We start from the raw sequence: 19727 nt of genomic DNA on the forward strand, positions 1-19727 counted from the left end.
ATAATTTATAAGTTTCTTGTTTAAGAAACATTTTGGATTCTTTTATTTGACCTCCATGTGTTTGTTGCTTTAACTTTTGTGATTTTTTCAAAATCGAAATAAAGTTTATAACCTGAGCCTCTCTTATTATACCAGGGCTAATACCATAGTAGGGCTTGAATGCTAATAATTTGCTCATTTTCCAACCTTTTTGCAGATCTACATACTAGGACTGGAGATAGCAGTAAGCAGTTCCAGGGTTGGAATGCCCTTTTGAGTCTGTGCAAACCTACTAGCTTTAATATTTTAAGTTTTTTTTACCAGTTCTTCACTAGTCTTTTCCCATACCGAGAAAGGTTAAAGATTTACTCCTGACGAGGGTAAGGAGCAAAACTTCTTTCAGGGTTGAGAAAAAAGTGCTCTTTCACAAGGAGAAGATCAGCACCGAACGTATTTTTGTTCAGTGTCAGGAACTGCTATGGCAATGTGTGCTTTATGAGATTGTTAGAAATGGGGGTATCTTGTTGGCAGTGGTATGCATCCTGTCCAAGTAGGGACCCCTCCTTCTCGTCACGGTAAGGGAGTTATACACTCAAGATAACCCCTGCTCACCCCATTTATAGCTTGGCACAAGCAGTCATGCCTATCTCAGAGGCAATGTGTAAAGTATTTGTTCATAACGTACACAGTAACACAGTGAAAACACTAAAAATGGACACCACACCAATTTAGAAAAAGAAAGTATCTTTATCTAAACCAAACAAGACCAAAATGACAAAAACCTAACATACAGAACTCAAAGTTGCTTGTTTCAGCCTATCCAAGACTGGTCGGGCCTAGGGCCAGAAATGGTGGCCAAAGTCACATACACCCACACCCACCTTACCCGATCCACAACCATATAACAAACTCAAAGCACATGTACTCTACTCATGTACTACAAAGCATACCTAGACAAAGTTCAATATCTCAGCACCCACTACAAAACCCCAGAAACCACACCTATGGTCCTAGCTAGCACACATTTGCACCATCTCTTACAAACAATACACAACTCTATCTTATACCACTGACCAATCCACTCATCAGCAACAGAACCAAATTCCACACCATACTTGTCTATATCCCATCCAGACACACACTCCCTGCTCTAATTACTCCCAACAGTCCCCCTTTTGTCACTAACAAACTTATACTCAGCCTTCCATCTTTTCAGCCACCAACACCCTACTCTTCTTTCTCCTGCAATAATACAACCACACAACACTTGCACTCCATTGCACCACACATATTACCTCTTTCAGCAATCAAATCTAACACACTTAACTCTTGTTCATCCCCTCTTACACACAAAAGAGACTCTATTGACAAACACCTCACCACCACCTTTATCTTACAACTTCCACTCTCCAACAATACTTTACATAAAAAACCTTCTCAGAAAACAAATACATCAGCACCTCCTTTCAGTACTCCTCAAAAGCAAAACATAATACACACACCAGCACAACAAAATCTCTCACACACAACACCTCTGTAGGTAGGTAGGCTCCTTCTGCATGGTTACGCCCACTTTTGGCCTGGTGCTATGCAGTTTCTGACTAGTGGGACTGGGATCCTGCTAATCAGGACCCCAGTCTCTGTTCTTTCTCCCCTAAATTGGTTATGGTAAGTACTTAGGCACCTCCCAGATTGGATACTGGTGAATCCTTATAAGTTCCTAGTATATAGTACTGAGGTACCCAGGGCATAGGTACACCAGAAGTCACCCATGGCAGACCAATCAAACTTTAACAAGAGGCCTGCCATTGCAGCCTGTGTAGGCTGGTGTTTGCACCACTTACAAAAGATATAGGTTACCCTATATCTAAGGTCACTGCACTTAAATCCTATAAGCCACCCTAAAGCAGGCTTTTCAATCCTGAAGGCAGGGTGTTCGGTTCTAAGTGTGAGGGTGCACCTGCATGAGAAGAACACCCCTACAACCTTTGGAGTCTATTCTCCCGGGTTGTAAGTGCATCAGCCATTACAATACATTAGAGTGGCCATGCGTCATTACGCGATGACCATCTCTAAACTGGCTGTAGCAAACTCTGTCATGTTTGGTATCAAACATGTTGGAATCATACCCCCACACCATGAAAGGTGTGGGAGGTGTGATTCCATACACTGTAAAGCCCCTCCGGGAGGCCCTTTGTACTCCCTATACCAGTCTTCCAGACCTGGACAGCACAACATGGCTGCTGCTGGCCAGAGGCACGATTCTGCCCTCCTGCTGCTAAGCCAAGCTCGAGCACGGGAAGGCAGAACAATAGGTATCCTGTCACAGGGAGGTGTGAACATCTCCCAGCTAAGGTTTAGTGTATTGGGGCTGGGTGGAAGTGCTTGCCAGAGCCACTCAGTCTGCTTGAAGGGCACACTTGGTGCCCTCCTTGCATAGTCCGGCTCAAACCAGCTCAGGGAGCAGTTGGCTCCTGCTCTGAAGGGAAACTGTATAAAGGACATGGGAGTATCCTCACCACTGTCCGACCCCTCTCCTGGGAGGGAACCCCGAATCATCTCAGCCTTTTCCTTAGGGTACTTAAGGGCTTACCTGAGGGTGGGTCTCTAGATTAGTCACGGGACAAGATTCATTTCAAGACACCACTTCTGTGACTGTCTGGGCACGCTGGACTTTGCTCTGGGTATCAAGGCTGCAACTGGGAAGACTTCTGCTTCTCCTGATCTCGCCGCCCTGCTCCTCTGCTGCAACGTCCGTGCCTGTGCTCCATGCCGGAATCTTCCAAGGTCTGTGGGCATCCAAGACACCTGAAGGAATCTCCCTTGAAGTGAAGGAGTTACTTCCCTGCATCTGCAGGCACCGCTACAAAGCGGACCAGTCTGCTGATCCTGGGCTCCCACAGACTATGAAAGGCTCAGCAACACAGGTGGCAGTTCTTCACATCCCTTGAGGCCTGCCTTGTCCTGTCACCAAGCTTGAGGCCAGTATACCTTGTCGGAGGCACAGGAACCGGAATCCCTGTGCACTGTATTGACTTGCTGCTGCAAAGGCTTGTTGGCTTCCTTCAATCAAGATCTTCGGGCTCAAAGTTGTCCCCACCTCAAGCATCTCCTGTGACCAAGATCTTCATCCTCATCACCTCATTTGTACCGTGGGCCTGCATCTTTAGTGAGCTGCTCAAGGTCCTCTTGCAACTCCAGTGCCTACGGCCTTTGGGGCCTCTTGAGGTTCTTCTTTGATTTCAGTGGACTATCCTAATTTCTCAGAGCCTGCTCTGACTCCCCTGCTTGTGGTGAGTCAACTGGACCTTGGTGGTCCTATCACTGCACCTTCTTCGCTCTCCACGTTGTTTGTGGTTGCCAAGGCTGCTTGGTACTCCTGACGGACACTGACCCCTCAACTCTCAACATCCGATGTGAGACAGTTTGTGCAGGCTCCTGGTCTTCCACTGTGTCACCTGGTCCACACAGCTGCAGCTCCAAGGTCATCGTCAGCTTTCCTGTGGAACTCGACTTCGATGGGCATTCTTTTTCCGGGCCTCCTGGTTGCTTCCAGGTGGCATAAACCCTGTCCCCTCTGCTTGCAGGTACTTCTCGTCCTGAATCAACCTTAGGGTTCCACCGGACACTTTCACCTTCTCTAGAAGCGGCATCTTCCTGAAGTCCTCCACTGAGTTTGATGGCGGTTTCCGACACCGCTTCACACCTATGTACCCGGCTTACCTGGTGTAGGTATCCTGGTTACTTGGGTATCCATGGGTGGGGTGGCTAGGTATCCAACCTTTTTTCTTCCACTGGGTTTCTCCAGGGGCCGCTGTGAAGGGTCCTTCTTTTTCAAAATTGCAACCACAACTTAGCTATTGACTTGTATTGAGCCCACTGTCATTTTCCCACTCTGCACACTGTCACCATGGGATTCCCGGTTACTTACCATGGGTGGTTCCTTGGGTCCTGGCACTTTTACGTCTTCTGGTTATAGTCTTGACTTGAGTCGTTGTCCGCATACCACTATTTTAGTACATGATTTGGTCTCACCCTGGCGGCCGCTGTGTATTCGTGCTACTTACCTATCTCTTTTGCAAAGTTTGTGTGCATTGTGTATATCTCCGGCTTGGAGATAACTGTATGTGTTAGTGAATGTCTTATAATAAATACATATTTTTATAAGTACACTGTTCGGTTCTTTTTCACTTAATCTATACCAATAAGATTATCCTCTGGTAAAACAAGCTGCTTTACACTCCTTCTGGACTAAGCCTAAATACTGCTCTCCACAGCCACCACTTAGAGAGCTTTCTAAGGTTGTCTAAGACCACTAAAATCTGGATTGGTGCAGGGTGTCCACCTCCATAAGTGTGCACCATATACTAAGCCAGCTTCTCACAACCTCATAATACTTTGTCACAAACTACAAACATACACCCACTCCCACCCCTACCTTCCAGACTACACAAATAATACACACCATTAACAAACTTCAATGACATATTTCTCTTTTACCCCACCCAACACATATACAGCAACACAGCAACTCTCTTTTAAACACCTTTCATCCATTGATCAATTTAGAACCTTACTACATGACACACATGCTGCACCACCACCCCTAACTTATACATGTTCTACCTTAAGCATACGCATACAAAATAAGCAACATGCCACTCCTTACGACTTCACATTTCAATGTCTACTGCGTAACAAGGTTACACTACAAAAACAACACAGCTCACCAACTCACTTTCAACCACCGTCTCCGCAAGCTACACACGCAGACCCATCAAAATACTTTCAAAGCCTTCTGGACAAGGAACATGATACAGAACAGCTACGCCATAGCTATCCTCGTACATCTAACACCAACACTAAAGACACACCTGCTACAAGCCCACAAAATACTTCTCACTCTTCCACAAAACAAAGTCACACTATCACCAAAGCACATTCTCTAAACTGTCTACTGATAAATGCTCTACCTCTCTCTAAAAACAAGCATCACATCTAAGACGTTCTCTCTGACACAAAACCTGACATACTCTTCATAACTGGATCATGGTTGGGAGATGAAAGGTTCCAGTCCTGCATGAAGCTGTTCCTCTAGGCTATCAAACTATCACGCAAAATCGTATAGGCAACAGAGGAGGGGGCCTAGCTGTTGTGTTCAAGCAAACATTAAATATCAGTAAAACTGACATCTGAATACAAGGTTGTGAGGCCCTCTTCACCAGATGCAACCCTAAACCACCTTCCTCCTGTAGCTTCCTGCTTCATACAGAACTCCACCTAGCAATGCAACATTCCCAGACACACTTCTAGGCACAGTTTCGAACATGATAACACTATACTCCAACCTATGCATTCTGGGTGACCTCAACATTTGGTTTGACAAACTCAATATGCCCCCATCCCAAAACAATCATCATTGGCCTAGACGCAATGAACTTGCATCAGATCTTCCACAAGTCCACACACATTGCTGGACATATCCTAGATGTCATTTTTCCTATACCGGAACTAGTTACCTTTCAAACAATAACTCCACTCACATGGTCGGACGACCATTTGCTTGCTTTCCAACATAAAACAACACAAAGTAACATACCTAAAACCACTTTACGTGCATCCGCCTACCGACAGTGGAACAAACTCAATTTGGAACTTAGAAACACAGCTAACATCCAGTACAGATCTAGACACAACAAATTCTGTTAAGACTATGTGAGTGGCTACAGGAAGCGTTTGATATCCTATTACCACTAAAATCTAAACACTAGAATAAAAGAAAACAGGCACCTTGGAGAAATACAGAGATAAAGAAGATAAAACAACAAATGAAAAAGCTGCAACATGCCTGGCTCAAAACGCCACCAATCAAGGCAAACTTTGCCTACAGAAACTTAACAGATTATACAAGTCAGCTATCAAAAAAGCAAAGAAATGGTACGTACAATTCAGACTGAATTCAAAATGCTAAATGTGCAAATAAAGAATTCTATAAGAGTCTCACTGAATTTCGTAAACCAAATTGCCTAGAAGGAGCTCATACCATTATTCAGGATTTCACAGACAAACTGGCAAATCGTTACACGGCCAAAGCAGAACCATTGGACTCATATTTAAAACAAAAGAAAAGCACCAGCACTGACCCTTTTCCAAAACAAAATCCAAGAATACTCTAACACAACCTCTCCATTTCTTCCAACAAATTTCACACGATTAATTTATCAACCTGGTCAAAGCAAGTAGGTCTGCCGGCAGCACTTCTGACCAGTGTCCACCAGAAAACTTCAAGAGTATTCTTCTAACAACCTCTGATGCCACACCAGTAAGAAAAATCATCATCAATTCCTTAACTAAAAGAATATTTCCAGAAGAACTGAAAATGTCATACAGACGCCCAAAAATGAATCTGAACCCGCTGAACCCTGACAACCACAGACCGATTACAAATGGACCTTTCCTGAGCAAACTGATAGAAAGAGCACCATTTGCCCAGATGTCCAAGTTCATTGAAAATAATGCCATGCTTTCAGATTTCCAAATAGGCTTCCGTCGAGGAAGCGTGCAGGGAGCTGGCTCTGTTTATACTATACCAAAATAAGGTATGGTGTGTCCCCTGAAGTATAGCAGAGGCTAAATTAGGTTAGTACCTACAGCTCTCTTTGTGTTAGTGTGGGTTAGCAGTTAGGCTTATCCAGAGAGTGTGTTAAGCATTTATTGTATTCACTCAATCAAGAACTAATACACACACTCAGAGACAGATTCCAGACCAATGAGGTAAGTATTAAAAAGATATACTTATGTTTTATTTTAGAACCAAGCAGGACTTGACACAGGTGAGTAAAATATACCGTAAAATGCAAGACTGTTCAAGGAAATGCAGTTGTACTAGAAATTGCAGCTGTTCCAGGTTTGTATCACATTTAAATGTAGTTTGTATCATACAGTTAGTACTTTCAGATTACGTTTTAGTTACTTCAGGATAACCTTTAGTAGTAGGGGTGGTATGCCTAAATACCACACCTTAAGATCTCTACATACAAGGTAAGAATGACTTTTTATACTTTGCAACAGGAATTCCTTTTCTTCATACAACACAGTTCAACACTTAGATATTTTTAGGCCCACTATCTCTTTACATGGGTTTTTATGTGGGAAACGTATTAGTTGATTTGGACGTAAGTACACGACTTACAAGGGTGATTTTTGGTGGTTAGTACCAAGGTCTAGATGGGCACTCAATTTGCACCACCAACGGCACTGGGACGGCTGTGTGTAGAGTGCAGGGGCCCAATATTAGCCAATAGGCCTTAGGGGGCCTTCAGTTAGGGACTGCTGACGAGCAGGCCATTCGGTTGTGGGAACTAAGCTCTAGGGGTTTAGATCAGCACTGCAGGAGCCAATGTCCAGCACAGGAGCCGCACCACCAGCGGTACTCAAGCAGCGGGTGAAGGGTGCAAAACGGACATTGGGGACCCTGTGCTTTCCAATGGAGAAATTCGGTACCTGAAAGATGCTGCAGGCTCGGGCAAGGAGAGTGTTTGAAGGTGACCACTGCTGGAGAGGTAAGTTGGGATCTTGGGGGATGCCTGGACACAGTTGGTTTTGGCCACCCAAGGCCGTGGAGGGTCAGGTGCAGGGGTGACTTCTTGGGCCAGCTTTTCTTACCAGTTCAGGGCGTGGCTGGGGGACCCTTCAAGTTGAGGGTGCAGGCGTCATCTGGAGTCTTGTGGGAGGTTGGTGATTACCAGATTCCAGGTCAGGATCTCTTGGGGGACCTCCTTGGGGTGTCAAGACACTTGAATTCGGGTCATGGGCGTCAGGTGCAGAGTGGTGCAACAGAATCCGGATTCTGGAGGTGAGTGTTCGGTTGAGCAAATCCGGTGCTCATGGGAGTCAGAGTCTGTGGGAAGGTCACATGGCATGTCTTCTGGGCTCTGGGGGTTGCTGGCTGCTGGAATCACCAGGGTTCTTCCTGTTGGCAGGTCGTAGACGGGACATGCCGGTAGGGCTGGGACCAAGGCAGTTGGTGTACTCTTCTCCTTCCTGAGTCAGCATGGCTTTTTGGTCCTTTTTTCCTCAAATCTGAGAAGGCAAGGTAAAGGGTTGCTCCTAAATACCAGCTTTAGGGACATTAAAGGGATGTCCAGGTCGGGACCAATAGTTCCCTTCCCTGGATGGGTACACCCCTATCATGCCATCCTCCACTGCAAGGGGGTATGAGCCTCTTCCTAATTGGCTGAGTCCCATCATCTTCAAGATTGAGGGGACTGAGATATGTTCTTCACCTCGCCTCTCCCACCTGAGGGGTGGGGTTGGCATAGGTGGAGGCTCCTCTCTTCCTAGCTTGGATTTCCTGCCAATTCTCTTGCCCAAAGTAGTGGCAAGAACTGGTGGGAGCCAGTTGGAAGGGCCAGCAAAAGGCAGGGAAAGTGTCCACAGGCATCAGGCTTTGACGCTTCCCCTCTTGTGGATCCAGCCCATCCTGAGAGAGGAGGCATGACACCTCTATCAAGGATGGCCTTTGTTTCTATACCCAGAGAGTGGAGGCTCTCTACCCAGGGGTTAGGAAACTTGTCTGGTGGTGGCAAATGGTGGGTAGCCATTCAGGAACCTCACATTGGCCGGTAGAGTTTCAGGAGGCATCGCACAGATGCCTTTTGTGTGCATTTTTCATTAAATCCCACATTGGCATCAGTGTGGGTTTAATGTGCTGAGAAGTTTGCTACCAAACTTCACAATTTTTAGTAAAGCCATCATGGAGCTGTGGAGTTTGTAGTGACCAACTCACAGACCATATACTCTTTATGGCTTTATTACGCTTATAATGTCTAAGTATAGACTTAGGGGTACAGATCTCATGCCTCTGTACCCTCGCCGTAGGGCTGGTGCACACTGCCAGAAGGGTGACTTGCCTAGACCTTAGGCAGTGGATTGTAGACATTGCGCTTAAGCTTATCTGCCATGTCGACTCTTCACTTTCTCTGCAACAAAACATGTAGCCTGCAGTGGCAGTGTGTGTGGGTTAAGGCACAGGGCCTCTTAGGGTCACACAACAGGTTCTGCAGCCCCTAGAGACCTTCCTTGGTCACAGTGGCATTGGTACCTATGGTACCTTTCACAAGAAGCTTACCTGTGGCCAGGGATTGTGCCAATTGTGGATAAAAGATACAGTACACAGGCCTTGGGAACCTGATTGGCATGGACATAGGAAGCATCAAGTCAGGTTGCATCAGATGTGTGGGTAACCATGCAAAAAGGGGCACTTTCCTACATAGAGGCACAGCATCTGCCCTCATTGTCATCTGGGATTACCTTAATAACACAGTTGACCACAACTGGGTTGCTGCACTACTTCTATTGGACCACTCAGCTGCTGTTGACATGGTTGACCATGACACTCTGATATAAAGACTCTACGAAACCAGCTTAGAGGGAACCACTTTAAACTGGATCACATCATACCTTCACAACAGAACTAATGTCATCCATACGTCCGTTTCTCTTCCAAACCATACTTCACAAAAGCAGGAGTCCCTCAAGGCTCAATCATCTTGCCTATGCTTTTCAACATCTACATGAAGTAATTACCGGCACTGATCAATCAATTTAACTCACATGATTCCTTCCTGGCGGGCAATCATTATTGAGCCTAACTGGCCTGCTTTTAACCTTTATTTTCTGTACCTTGTAAGCGCACTAGGTGCTGGGAGGTGCCTGGCTCCTGCATCCCCTTGCCTTTAATTTTGCGCTCACTTTTTACCTTTCGGTTCCTTGTAAGTGCACTAGGAGGTGCCTGGATCCCCTGGATTGTTGCACATTTGATCACTGTCTTTTAAAAAAGCTATCCCACCTTTCTAGTTGTGCTTCTTGCTGCTGCCCTGCAGCTCTGGCTTGTTTCCTTCCCTGCATGTCTGCCGCATCAGGCAGCTGCCTCTGAACTCCAGAGGTAGAGTCGGACCATAGCCACGACCCTAGAGGCGGGCTACATTATCATGGCAGCTGCGCGGCCAGAGTGGATTCCTTCCTGGTGAGCAATCACTATTGAGCCTAACTGATTTGCTTTTAACCTTTATTCTCTGTTCCCTGTAAGGGCACTAGGCGCTGGGAGGTGCCTGGCTCCTGCATCACCTTTGCCTCTGATTTTGCCCTCACTGTTTACCCTTTCAGTTCCATGTAAGCACGCTAGGCGCTTTGAGGTGCCTGGCTCCCATGCATTGATGCACATTCGAATGCTGTCTTTTTAAAAAATGTATCCCACCTTTCTAGTGCTTTTTGCTCCTGCGCTGCAGCGCAGGCTTTGTTTCTTCCCTGCCTGCCTGCTGCGTCAGTCAGCTGCTGCGGATCTCTGGAGGCGGATTCGGACCATAGCCACACCCGAGTGCCAGGCTTCATATTCATGGTCTCTACGCAGCCGTGCCGCTGGCGCACCGAAGGCACGCCAAAAGCGAGACTGTCTGCACCCGTCTGTGCCAGGACGGCGTCAGGGGCCAGGGCCAGGACCCCTGCTCTGCACACTACCCAGTCCCCCGCTAGAAGGTAAGAGGTAGGTAGGCATGGCTACTATTCCAGAAACGACTTATTGAAGATCAATGGTCCTGCGAGAGACACGTGCTCTCACTTTTTAAACCTATCACAGAAACCCCTCTGGCTGCAGTAGTTGTGATTTCCCCCTAGGTGTACTCCATATTGTGGAGCCTATTGGTAGGACTAGTCAATCCGACATTGGGAAGAAGCACTGCTTACCACTCAACTGTCGCTCGCTACTCAAACACAAACTCGAAATAGCAGACCTTATCTCAGAATTCCAGCCTACCACCCTCTTTCTAACTGATACATGGCTAACAGAAACCTCTGCTCTTGACATACTAGATGCAGTTCCTCAAAATTACGCCATACTTCGCATGGGAGCCACTCACAGTTGAGGTATGGTATGGCACCCCTTGCCAAACCACTCCCTCTCCCCTTGTTGGGGAAGGATCCAGTAGTTAGGCCTTGGAGTCTCAGCGACCCCTTTGAGAGACTCCACTGTGTCAAGGGAGCCTCATGTAACGGAGATGTGGGAATGTTTCGACTTCCCCTTGGATCACAGCTTACTGGACTTTGGACGTAGCTTTTACTCGTCCACCGGTTTGTGCCCCCATCACTCTCCCTCTCCTCTTTCATACTCTGTCTCTCCCCCTCCCCCCGCTTTCCCTCCTTCATTCTTTGTCTACTTCCCCTGCTCCTACCCCCTCTCCCCTGAATCTCCCCCATGCCTGCTCTTTCCCTTACGTATATGTCCTTATTGTTTTTCTCGACCTAACATGTAACTATGTAACTATGCTTTGACACTGTGTAATCTTTTAATGATGTAACCTGCAACTATGGTCTGATACTCATCTAAAGCGCTCTGATACCTTCGGGTCTAGCCAGCGCTATATAAAACCTTTCAAATAAATACATTTTCAAAATTTCATCTCAGTCCGAAGGTCAGCCAAGACAATGACTTGTGCTCCATCATGGCCAACCTTACCTTTATTACTGTTTGCTGCATAAATACTTTACACAATGACTATAAGTTAAGCCTGAAAGCTTTTGTGCCAAGCTACCACAGGGCTCAGCACAGCTTAATTCAGTGACTTTTGTGGTCCACAGTGACAAGGATTGTGGTTGTGCTTGAGTAGCATTTCATTCCCTCCACCAATAAGAGAGGATGTGGTCTTACGGCTAGAGCAGTCGACCTCGACACTAGAGAACCAGGTTCGAGTCTAGCCAGGGATGTTCAACATCCTGTGATTCTGGGCAAATCACTTAATCTCCCCATGCCTAACAAAAATTAATGTGTCCTCGTTTAACACAACTGGTGCTCATGTAAAGCGCTCTGATACCTGAAACCTGCAGGTCAAGTTCACGCTATATAAAACTCTAGGGGAAAAAACATATTTCTTATAGTACTGTAACTCAGTATTTCAGACATTCTGATGCTGCTTCTGAAGAAGCAGGGCGATGACCTGTCCATATTTTGACACTAAAATATGTTCTTCATTACAGCTTGAAGCCCTCATGCTTTTTCCTCACTGTTAGAAATTAGGTTTCTGGTTGGCTGAGGTATGCACCCTGTACAAGCAGGAACCACTGTCCTAGTCAGGGTAAGTATAGTACACACTAAGGGGCTTATTTATGAGTCGGTGCGTTACTTTTTGTGACGCACCAGCGGCGTCAACATGAGCCTTGTTGCACCATATTTATAAAGTGGCGCATCTAGGTAGATGCGTCACTTTGTAAACCCCTGCACCACATTATACCTGCGCCAGGTATAATGTATGCAGGGGGGGGCTTTCCAGCGCAAGAAAGGGTTGTAGAAGTGATGCAGTGAAATCCATAAGAATTCACTGCGCCACTTCTAGGACCAAATCTGTCATTATCTTACGCCTGCCTTATGGCAGGCGTAAGACTGACGCAGGCACATTTCACATGGAACTTGCTCATGTGTAATGACCCATTGCTGGAGTTGCGTCACTTTTGTGACACACTCCAACAATGCGTCATTTTTGCGCTTACATATACATCCGAAAAACTGATGTATCTGTAACTCATTGCGACATGATGTGTCATTCTGTAAATATTACTCATCATTGGTGTCGCAAGGAAGGCGCAATGAAAAGTGATGCATCGCTGTTTTCTCGCAGCGATGCATCCTTTTTCATAAATGAGGCCCTAAAAGTTTACCTGAGCTCACCCTCTGGTAACTTGGCACAGAGCAGTCAGGCTAAACTAAAGAGGCAATGTGTAAAGTATTTGTGCACACACTCACACGCAGTAACACAGCGAATACACCACAAAAGTACTCCACACCAGTTTACATAAATAGTGAATTTTTATCTGAGTAAAACAAGACCAAAACAATAAAAATTCAAGATTCACAAGTCAAAATATGAATTTTTCAAGTTGAACTCAAAATGCAGTACTTATAAGGCAACAACTCCAACTAGGGCTATCTAGTCGCACTTGGCAAGGGCAAATTCAAAAGTTCAGTCCGACCGCAATAGAGCGCTGGCCAGAGAGAGGAGTCACGCAGACCCACTGACAATCCTTGAATGCATCGATGCTTGGGGACGATATGGTGCGCAACAGAGAGGATGCATCATAGGTGCAGGTGATGTGTCTGTTCCTGGAGGCGATGCAAGATCTTTGAGACGTTGGTGCTTGGGGACAAAGCGTTGTGCAAAGGAGGTAATGCGTGGGTTATGGGAGCAAGGCTCTAGATTATGAAGGTGGTGCAGCGTTGGTGATGTGTCATTGTCAAGAGCAAGGGGAGTCAATTTTCGTGGTTTCGTACTTGAACCGGCGGGCTGAAGGCGATGCATCAGTCAAAAGCCACAAATGCGTTGGAGTCGGAATGGTGCACAATGGATGTCGGTGATGCGATGTCTGAGACTCAGTGGTTCTTCAGACGTGCTGTGGAAAAATCAGGCCTTTGTTGAAATTCGAGGTCGCTGCGTCATGAACTCAGCGAGTGCTGTCCATGGCTTCGGTGCGGGCAGCCGCGATGCGCCAGTGTTGCGGGGATGCACAGGTTCCAAAATTACGCTTTGGAGTCGATACGTCAGTTTCTTGGTTGTAGCACAGAAACTCACTTCCAAGGGCCCAGGACTGGATTTGGCATCATTTGGCAGAACATGGCCCACATGAGACAGCCCAAGCAGGGCTGTAGCCATGGCGGGGTGCAAGCGGGGCCTGGCCAGGACATAATGAGCTCTGGCCCCCAACTGACAGCCCATACTAATAGCCTGCCCAAGTGATCCCTCTTCACACGGAGAAGGGCAAGGCAGTGCCTATAGTTGTGTTTTGCCAATCGTGCCTCTAGATCCTTGTGACTTTCCGTCACCTCAGTCTCAATTAGTCTCGACCCCCACTCCATAGTCAGACGCATCCTGCGCAGGGCCTTACAGACCCCCCATATAGTGGCAATGCATTGCTCTCTGATGCCCACCTTGTGGGCATCCCCACTCCAGAGCTCTAGATGGGGTGATGTCCGTGTTAAATTCAAAATATTGGGTAATATGTGTTGACAGGGCCTTCCTGAAGGGGGGGGTTCTGTGGTGCCTTGGTGTGGAACCTCCAGGTCCGTAACATCATCATCAGTGAGCAGTGATCTGAGCAGGTACGTGCCAAGGACTCCATCATAGTTATCTGCGTGCCCATTAGTTAATTGCAGAGAAAAAGATCAAGCTTGGTGTAGAGGTCATGGATCAGGCAATAAAACAAGAAGTCGCTGGTGTCTGGATGGTGCAAGTGCCACATAATGAACACGCTCTAGTTAACCATTTAGCCCTGAAAGTATTGTGCATCCTGACACACACAGCGTCGTTCAGCAGAGATGTGGAGCACTCCCAGGCAACATCCAGTACACAATTAAAGTCATTGCCCGATATGCTGGGATTGTATGAGTCCTAGAAAAGAGCTGGGATTAGGAGACCTAAAAAACAGCAGAGTGATTAGTGTCGGAGGCATAAACAACCACCAGCGTGAGGGCGGTCCTTCCACCACCAGGTACCTACCCTCAGTGTCAACTCTGTGTATGTCTTTCACAAATGGGACCCCCGTGGCAATCCATATCATGACCCCCTTGAATACGGTACTGTTATAGTTCCACACACCTGTCCCCTCCATTTTGCATGTACTTTTTGTAACTCTTCCCACGTCAAATGCATCTTTTGCAAAAAAGCTATGAGTGTGCAGCTGTGATTAAGATATGTATGAACCCAGTATCTCTGTGAGGTAGTGGCCATACCCTTAATGTTCCACATCAGCAAGTTATAGTGTGGGGTAGTGTGGCCTGTAGGTGAGCCCATTGGGTATGGTGATAAGTTGTGATACATCACGTTCTGTGATTCTCATTCCCCACAATTCCAGTGCTCGGGTCCCCCCAAATGCCCCATCGGCGTTCAAGGGACCAGTGCAGTACAGGACCATGCTATATAATTATATGTAGGAAACTTCTTCTGTGCGTCAAAAGAAAATGCAAGATTTATAACCTCACTCTCACTGACCAGGACTACTCTGAGTGCCCAGCCATAACCATCCAATAAATGAACATCAGCCAAATAGAAATGCGTAATAAAATACATGCCCTGTTTGGAGAGGTCAGTGGTCACAGACACAAAGCAAGGCCCTCTCCAATGATCTGGGCATCCAACCCTCTCTCATGAGGCTCCAAAGTGTCTTCAATAGTCACCGGTGAGCAGTCCACACCACTTATCACACAGCAAAGAACAAATCCCACCCCTCATAGCAGATCATCTACCAGCCGTAGCGTCAAAACTCCGGCCTCCAGGAGTGCTCCCCAGCAGCGCCATGGAACCATTAGTATCCGACTGTTAGAGGCACGGTCTGATCGCAATGCCTCAAAATAATTCTGATGATATTGCACCCCACTTCCCCTGCCTGTGCCATGAAGGGGCGGCTCTGAGTCCCCCACTCCTCCTATGCCTCAGTTACGACGTCAGCTATTTACCAGTGTTCCAGTCATCTCATGTGGGCTTCACAATTCCCTTGGCATGTAACCAGATTTATGCATCTCCAGAAGTCAAGAAATATTGAATTCATTCATCATCCATCACCTTAAGTTTAGCACGATAGAGAAGAGCATACTTCAAGCCTAGCTCCTGGCAAGGTTGGATTGGGATCAAAAATAGGCCCGGGCAAAAAAAAATTGTGACCCACATTTGCAGAGTGCCTTTACGCAAAACACTTCTTCGGGAAAGTTTTATGAAAAGAAGGCGGGAGGTCTCTGACAGAGGCATGTTTTCATAAATTCACTTAGATAAATAAAAAAGGCGCAGGTTAGTTCACACTGGTGAACCACACCTGAATACAAGTGAGACAACTTCAGCTCAGGCGCCCTACCCCCACCCAATCTGCATACACTAATGGGCCAGTTCAGCGAGAGAAAGGGAGTGACACCTCAGCCCCGTTGGTAAAAGTGAGGTAATAGAGGCCCATTTGTCTTTAGAACCGCCATACAGGCACCCATTGGGCTGCTGGAGGCATCCAAACAGCATGGATACTGCCCAAATCCGCACCGAGATACTGGCCCCTCTGCCATTTCCCAAGTGGCCGCCTTACGAATCCAACCCTGGCTCCCGGAGTCATTGCTTGACCACCCTATGCGAGTTGCGAAGATGCTGCACCTCTACAGTAAAATCTAGGTAAGCAGTGATGCTGCTGCCCTCTAAGTACCATGGACCTTTCATCCAAAACAACTGCAGAATCAAGTCTCTGTCCCAATAATTAAATAGTTTCTCAATTACAGGACTCGACTGGGCCCCTGGTGGCGGCGGCCTCCCAGGTAGACAATGTGCTCTCTCTACAGAGCAGAATTGGGGTACATTGCCTGTCAGAACTGTGGTCATCAATCACAGTTTGAGAAAGAGTTCCATACTCGGGCCCTCCGAGCCCTCCTGAAAGCACAAGAAGTGGACCTTATTATGCCTCGAGCAGCCCTTGCATCCTCAGAAGTAGAGAAGTCACCTTTGCCCTCATGTGCTCAGTTGGTTTTGGAGTTTCTTCAATGTGGGTGGCATCGTGGTTAATGTGGATTCAGCATTGTCCACACAGTCCACCAGTTTCCTGTGATCTGTACAGAGCAGGTTCACATTCAAGGAGAATGCATGGATCTTGGACGCAATATCTTTTCAAACTGGACAGAGTGACTGTGGAGAGTGGCCCAGAGTGTCAACTCCATTATCAGGAGGGGCTGAAGGCCCACCGCATCCCCAGTGCCTGGGGTGGCGTTCTTTAGTAGATTTGGGTGTCACCATCATGCCCACATTGGTATCAACAGCAAGTGGATGATCCAGCATGTTCTAGAAAGTGCGCCATCGCCCCCAACTCTCCACCAGGTTCGGGCTGCAAGTGACTCCAGTGCAGTGCTGGTGCTGCGTGTGGTATCCGCCAGGCCTCCTCAAAGGAACCGAATGTGAAAGCTTCTGGAATGTTATCAAAAATGAAAAAAAATACTATAAACTCTTATCGAATAAAAGGCAACTTTAGTTGATCAATGGCCAAAGGGTAACCCATGAAATGGAGGGGATATGCGATATTATAGGAATCTGTGAGCCATAATATTTAGTATCCCGGTAGCAAAAGATGTTGTAAAACAAAAGAAATGGTGCTATTTGGCAGAAAAATACTCTGTTCTCCCCGTCAACATAAGACATTGAATCCTGGTAAGTTCAAACCAGAGAAACATAGGGGATACCAAACGTTGTAATGCGTATGGGCCATTATATTTGGTATTCCCCATAGGAACCGAATGTGAAAGCTAGTGGAAGGAAATAAAATTGCGAAAAGTGACTGCAATCTGGTATCAAATAAAAGGCAACTCCAATTGGTCAATGGCTAAAAGGTAGCCCTAGAAAGGAAGGGGATACAAGATATTACAGCAACGCATGAGCCGTAATATGTGATATCCCCACAGTAAAAGGAGGAGAACTCAAGGAAGGGTTCCAATTGGCAGAAACATACTGTGCTCACTCAGCCAACATAAGGGCATGCCAAATTGAATCCTGGTAAGTTCTAACCTGTGAAACATAGGGGATAGTAAATATTATAGGCCATGTGGGTAACTATAGTTGCAATCCCCCAAAGGAACTGGATGTGAACGTTTGTTAAATGAAATAAAAAATGCAGTAAGATTCTGTAATTGGCTATCAAATACAAAGCAATTTCAGTTGATCTGATTAAGACATCTAGACACAGATTCCTTACCTTTGAACATCCAGGAGCCAGTCTGGATGCAAAAGATTTTTCTTAGCAGTACCCCTGTGCACCGGTAGGTGGCACCTGTCGACTCCACGTGACATCATCGGCGTCATGTTCATGGTCGTCGTGACGTCCACGTCTCCAATATAACCGCCAGTCCGACGCACTGACGTCAGTTCTTTTCTTTCCCCACCAACCAGCTCTGATCCGGTGCAGCGAGGTACCCCCTGCCATTTTTGACAGACTTTTTTCAACTTTTTGTTGAATTCTTTTGGTGTGTGGGAAATCATGTTAAGTAAGAAGACATTGGGGTTCAAGCTTTGTGGTACCTGTCACCGTGCCATATTAGTCACGGACCCCCACTTAGTGTGTCTCTGGGGCATGGAGCATGACCATGACTTGAAGTCGTGTTCCGACAGCCAGGCTATGGCACCGAAGGCTTTGAGGGAGCGGTCCCTAAATTTGCTCACCACCCGGCGCCTAGCACCGCAGAAGTCAGGTAAGAGGCACCACAAGTAACACAAGAAGTCAAAGCGTGCTTTGACTTCACCCTGCCCATCTCATGACGCTGCAGAGAAACCTTGGCGTTCGAGACCCTGCTCCGTGGAGTGGGTGACTGGGTCGACTCCGCATTTCCCTGCCTTCTTGGGTCCGGGAGCCACCCCTGCCAAGCTTAAAGAGTTTTATGACACCATGTGTGCCATATTCCTGTGGTCTGACCTTCCCTTGGCGCTTTGCTGCCCTGCTGGCTCAGATAATGGAGGAGTCCCATGGGTTCCGTGCCTGAGGCTCTAGCGCTACAGCTTCTGATTGGACCCGTACCCAGGTCTGTACCGGTGCTGGTCATACATCCACAGTGACAGCGCCGAGGTCCTCGCATCACTGGTGCCCACTGGCAGCACCTCCCTGATTCTCATACCCGACAACATGGAGCTGTTCGGGCGTCCTCCGACTCCGAAACTAATGTCTAAGGAGCCGTACGGCACCAAGTCATTCAACCTGCCCAATTCTGAAGTGTTAGGGATGGATGAAGAGGATTGAGAGGGGAGCAGGATCCCGTAGAACTCCAGCAATCACAAGAGATGGACTGGTATGAGGAGCTGGGTGATGACAGTGGTTCAGACACCTCCCCAGACTCTGTCATGTGTTCTCCTCCTACCCTGGCTATGAAGAAGGGGACATAATTTGCTATGGTGGTGCATAGGGCTGCAGAAGTCCTGGACCTGCACCTCCTTATGGTGGCAGTCAAGACTTACTTCTTGAAAGAGGTCCTGTATCCTGGGATCTCCACCTCGGACCCCTTGCTGCCTTACAACAACGCCTTAACGGACATCCTTCTGGGCACCTGGTCCCAACCCAGCACAGGAGCTCCTGTGAATAGGACGATTGCCTGCCGCCATCACCCTAGACAGGGCGGCCCACTTTTCCTCACCACCCACCCCACAAAGCTTGGTGGTCCAAGCTTCCACTTCCTGTGGTGCGTTCCCTTCCGCACCCCCGGACAGGGAATCCAAGAGACCGGCGAATTATGGAAAGAATGTTTTTTTGCATTTTGGGCCATTATTCCCATTCTGTTTGGGACACTGTTGCGCAAGTGCTGCCCAGGACCTTAGAGGAAGACCAAGCTCTACTCTCCCAAGCTATTTCCAATGGGAGAGACGCAGCAAACTTCGCCATCAGTTGTGGCTTGGACACAACAAACTTGCTGGGGAGAGCGATTTCCACAACGGTGGCCGTCCATCGCCAAGCCAGCCTGACAACGTCTGGCTTTTTGGGGGATGTCCAAGCAACCTCATGGACATGCCCTTTGATGGCTCCTGTCTCTCTGGAGACAAGGCAGATGCCACCCTTGAGCGCTTCATGGACTTGCAGGCCACGGCCAAATCCTAGGGCCTCACCACAACTTCCTGGCCGGCATCTTCTTTTCACACCTTTCGAGGCTACGGAAGGGGCTACCAACCGCACCAACCCTATTCCAGCCAGAGGGCCCGCAAGCTCAGCAG

The sequence above is a fragment of the Lissotriton helveticus genome, chromosome 12 (genome assembly GCF_964261635.1).
Source record: "Lissotriton helveticus chromosome 12, aLisHel1.1, whole genome shotgun sequence".
NCBI lineage: Eukaryota > Metazoa > Chordata > Amphibia > Caudata > Salamandridae > Lissotriton > Lissotriton helveticus.